The sequence below is a fragment of the Tasmannia lanceolata genome, unplaced genomic scaffold, assembly GCF_043159265.1.
Source record: "Tasmannia lanceolata isolate RefF3 unplaced genomic scaffold, GAP_Taslan_0.1 ptg000008l, whole genome shotgun sequence".
Lineage (NCBI taxonomy): Eukaryota > Viridiplantae > Streptophyta > Magnoliopsida > Canellales > Winteraceae > Tasmannia > Tasmannia lanceolata.
The window spans coordinates 58,252,411-58,257,750 of record NW_027518685.1 but is presented as its reverse complement, the minus strand read 5'-3'; the positions used below and the strand labels follow the sequence as shown (position 1 = coordinate 58,257,750).

General features: G+C 39.3%; 1 long non-coding RNA gene across 1 annotated transcript; it reads right to left on the bottom strand.

Moving 5' to 3' along the window:
- Nucleotides 1-763: 763 nt before the first annotated feature.
- LOC143883675 (uncharacterized) lies at nt 764-3,426 on the bottom strand. The gene is made up of 4 exons (XR_013252476.1): nt 3,282-3,426; nt 1,737-2,458; nt 1,574-1,640; nt 764-1,248 (listed from the first exon to the last, which is right to left on the bottom strand). It is a non-coding gene; the product is annotated as an uncharacterized LOC143883675 (long non-coding RNA).
- Between the last annotated feature and the right edge of the window lie 1,914 nt (nt 3,427-5,340).

The following is a 5,340-nucleotide window of genomic DNA, read 5'->3' as shown; positions in this document are numbered from 1 at the left end:
AACACGAGCCTTCTTAAAAACTAAACGAGCCGAGCCCGAGCAGCCCTACTAACAGTCTCCCACTTGCCCTCAAAGCCAGTTATGCATATATCTTACACTAGGGGTGAGCAATCGGTTTAAATCGAACCGAATTAACCGAATTGGCCAAACTGAAAAATTTCGGTTATAGAAATTTCGAAACCGAAACCGAAGTGATTTGGTGATGAACCGAAACTTATTTAATAATTTCAGTTTTTTGGTTTTTTCGGTTCAAACCGAATAGTGATTTCTACCCGAGACCTCTCAATTTATATCCTTTTCGGTTCGGTTTCGTTTTGGTTCAGTTATTCCAACTAATCAGTTTGAAGTAGGCAAATCCATCATATCCATGCATCCAGAATCCAGTCCAGGGGACCCTTTGAAATTCAATTTTGTAACTGCAAATTTGTAGTGCTTTGAAAATAATAAAAATGCCAAGTAGATCCTATGGTGGCTGTACCATGCAAGTAATCATGTGGACCTGTGGTGGCTCATCACTCATGGGCTCATGGCTGTACTATACAAGTAATAGAAATGGAAGACAGCATTTGAAAATAATATAAATGCAAATGCTCCTCCTCTTTGGTCCTGCTAATCTGCTATCATAAAAGACTAAAAGAGTAACAAAAGTGGATGTAAATCATGTAATTCACTATTTTGTAAATGCAACTATGGAAGTAACTAAGTAACCAGTTACTCAAGACAACAAGTATACCCTGAAATTTTACTCAAAAGAGGAGGCGGTTGAGCAGCACCTGAGCAAGACAGCAAGTAGCCAAGTACAGCTTGCAATTTTACTCAAAAGATATGTATCAACTAATAACTATCAAAAGTAGACCCTGAAAGTCTGAAACTTAAGGGTCTTCCAATTTGCATTGCTAAATCACTAAATCAAAGGAGATGTATCAAAAGTGGCCCTCAGACCTCCAAATGGGTTCAGAAATCAGTAAATCATAATACTATAGTACTACTAGACTACTAGTACTATACTAGCAATCCACCAAGAGGCAAGAGCAGACCTTCACAGTTTACACAACAGTAAGCACCTTCTCCTTATATCATCAGTCATCACTACTCACCACATACAATACAAGTTTTAAACCAATTATACATAAAAAAACAGAGCAAGAGCAGTATGAAGTATGAACAGCAGGGGGCCATATGTGACATGACTTCACAAATCTTCCATGAATATCCTCCAGGTATGCAAAAGGGATCATCCATTCTCCCCTGCAGATTAAAAAATATAGTGAAGGACTGCTTCATAAAGTGAAAATGTGAATAACCCAAACTAAAGGGAAATGATATCAGCACTTCAATGTTTTGATATCCATGCTCACCTTGCTTGTCTTTTAGTATTTAATGGGCTTGTTAGAGCTTTTTGGGAACTGTAATAACCTGTTGACAGCCTTTTAAATACTAAAAGACAAGCTAGTAGAGCGGGATATAAAACCATGGGAGTGTTGATATCATTTCCCAAACTAAATGAATGATACACAAATATATTCATAGTCTCATTAAAGAGTTTGGTTCACAAAAGAACACAATTACAAACCTGAAACCTCAGTCTTTCGCGCTTCAAAGGTCGATATTTGAAGAAACATCCCCAACATTTGAAAACTCTAAAAATAAAAATACAACTTTAATAAATATCAAGTTCCAAGTCAAAATCAATAGATAGAATTATAGAAACACACTAAAAGAATTAAAAATATTACCATTTTCTACGGTTTCAAGATCCTCCAATGCTTCTTCCACATTAATCGGACATGAAGATGATCGAAGCCAGTCTTGAGTACATATGAGAGCTTGAACTATCGCAAGAGTCAAAGAACTCCTAAATGCATCAAGAACTCGCCCCCCTGTGCTAAACGCCGTCTCTGAGGCAACAGTAGAAATAGGAACCGCCAACACCCACCGAGCAATTTTTGATAAGATGGGAAATCTAGGACTGTTAACTTTCCACCACCCTAAAATATCAAAGTCCTCAATGTCTTCTTCGATAGCTTCACTTAATTATCTTTCCAACGCCGATTTATTATCCCCACGTCCGGATTCAATGTTGTGCTTCTTAAACTTCTCCTTCATCATCTTTCTCACATGTTGTCTCGGTTCTTCCATTTGTGATCGGTTGGTAATTCAACTGAGTTTGCTTTGTGATATTGGCGGGAAATTGTTTGCATGAAGAAATATGATTCTTAAGTTCGGAAGTTCCATTTTTTCACGGATCAGCACAATACTCCCTCTCGCAATACTTACACCTACGCTTAGTTTCACCCTCCTCATCAAATTTTTTTATAAAGTGATCCCACACTCCTGACCTAGGCTTCATTGCCTTTCTCTTCTGTGAGGTTGCAACCATTTCACTTGAGTCCATGGGATTTGATGATTGCTCGCTAATAATAACATTAGGAGCCTGAGCGTCTCCTTCTTGCGACATCTAAAGAGATAATAGAAACAAATCAACAAGACACCCTTTACCCAACACATAATAAGATACCCAACATAAGATAATTATAGCTGTCAGTACTCACAAGGGAATCTGTTAAGAGAAAAAACAAGCTAAATTTAAGCAATCCAAGAGGGCTGAAATGAAAATACAGAACATTTAACAAATAGATGCTCCAACAGATGTTCTGTATTTTCATATGCTCCAACAGATTTAACATTTACAATTTATCTATTTTCATTTGCTAAAATGAAAAACAAGCTAAATTTAATCAGGTTAGAACTTAGAAATGGAAATCAAAACCCAATTTAATTCACAGCCCAATCCTGCAGAGTACAGATCATCCAAATATCCAATACACTTACAAACATTCAAACAACTTTAAACCCAATGCTTCAGAGTTCAGAGAATCAGAGTAACCTCAAAAGTCAAAACCCAATTTAATTCACAACCAAACCCACTACAAACTCCACTTCGATCCAAAGTTTCTACAATCTCATCTTTCTTTAATTCACAGCCAAACACACTACAATCTCATCTTCCTTTAACTTACAACCCAAGACAGAACACCCACCATGAAATATTGAAATCTCCAATCATAGCCACCATGAAACCCTAAATCCAAACAACCCAGCAGGCCAGCACCCACAGATCCACCATGAAACCCCAAATCCATACAATAAAACCCTCCCTTGCTCTCCAAACCGGCAAACGGCAAACCCACCACACTCATCCAAACCCACAACCAAAAACATGAAGAAAAACCCAAGAAGGCAAGAATATGCGTATAAATAAGGGAAAAGCTACAACATACCTTTGATTCTTCGATCTTTGAAGTGGAACGAGTGATTGATGGCCGTCAAAGGTCGAAAACCGCCGGAGAAATGGCCGTCAAAGGTCGAAAACCACCGGAGAGAATCTAGAGATGGCCGTCACGGTGTCGCGGTTCTTCGGATGGATAAGGTAGGGTCGTGGATCTCTCTCTAGCCCTCTTCTCAGTTCTCTCAAATTCTCAATTCTCACTTCTCCTCTCTCAGTGTTAAGGAAAAAACCTCAAAACCTCAAAACCCTAGAAAAAAAGAATCAAACGAGGTATATTATGATATATCGCGAATTCACAAGTGATTTTTTACTCTGGACGCCCCCCCTGAGTCATTACTACTCTTTTTTATTCTAGTGGTGGTTGCCCCAAGTAAAAAAAAGGGGTGAATATGACATTTTTCATTTTTTTCATTTTTTAAGCAATCCTCCCAATTCGGTTTTTCGGTTTAAACCGAATTGTTTTACCAAAAACCGACACATAAACCGAAAACCGAATTTGATGAGAAACCGAAACCGAACCGATTTAATATTTAACAGAACCGAAATAACTGACTGAAATCGGTTCGGTCGGTTTTATTTCGGTTTTAACCGCACAGTGCACAGCCCTATCTTAGACCCATCCCCTCAACATGCCTGTCAAACACCTTTTGACTAAGGCGTTTGGTAAAAGGGTCTGCCTCGTTATCTGCTGAGGCAACCTTTGCAATAGCCACATCCCCTCTGTCAATGATCTCTCGTATCACATGATACTTTCAAACTACATGCTTGGACATCTGGTGAGACCTCAGTTCCTTTGCTTGAGCAATCGCTCCGCTGTTATCACAGTACAACATAATGGGTCTCTCAATAGAGGGCACGACTCCAAGGTCGTCCAAAAACTTTCGCAGCCATACCGCCTCTTTCGCTGCTTTACTCGCAACGATGTACTCAGCCTCAGTCATGGAATCTGCCGTAGTGTCTTGCTTGCAACTTCTCCATGACACAGCCCCATTTGCTAAGGTAAACACAAAATCTGATGATGATTTCATGTCATCAACATCAGACTGGAAGTCTGCGTCGGTAAAACAGAAAACGACCAACTCGTCTGCACCGTAAACTAAATAATAATGTTTAGTTCTCCTAAGATACTTGAAAATATGTTTAACTATTATCCAATGCTCTAGACCTGGGTACGACTGATATTTGCTAACCACACTTACAGAGTGACAGATATCTAGTCTTGTACATAACATAGCATACATAAGACTTTCCATAGCCGAAGCGTAGGGAATGTCATAACCTGCTTATCCTCAGGTTTCTTGGGAGACATCTTCTTGGATAACCTCAATCCATGCCTGAAAGGAACCAATCCCTTCTTGGAATCTGCCATATAGTACCTTGCCAATATCTTATCTATGTAAGTTTCTTGTGATAGCCCAAGCTTCCTATTCTTGCGATCTCCAAACAATTTAAGTCCTAGAATGTATGAAGCTTCTCCCAGATCTTTCATAGCAAACGTGCTTGAAAGCCACAACTTTGTACTTGATAGCATTCCTACATCATTCCCAATGAGTAGGATGACATCTACATAAAGAACCAAGAACGTAACCACGCTCCCACTGACCTTCTTGTAAATACAAGCCTCGTCTATGTTTTGACAGAAGCCAAATTCTTTGACTGCTTGATCAAAACGAAGGTTCCAACTACGGAAGCTTGCTTCAATCCATAAATGGATCTTTGCAACTTGCACACCTTTTGATTACCCTCTGCTGTAGCCTCAAAACTCTCCGGCTGGATCATATAAATATCTTCCTGAATGTTTCCCTTCAAGAAGGTGGTTTTGACGTCCATCTGCCAGATTTCGTAATCATAATGTGTAGAGATAGCTAGTCAAATCCTAATGGACTTTAGCATGGCTACTGGTGAGAATGTTTCCTCATGGTTAATACTAGCATTTTGACTATATCCCTTCGCCACTAGCCTAGCCTTATAGGTCTCCACCATTCCATCAGGGCCCTTCTTCCTCTTGAAGATCCATTTGCATCCAATGGGTTTAATACCCTCAGGTGGAT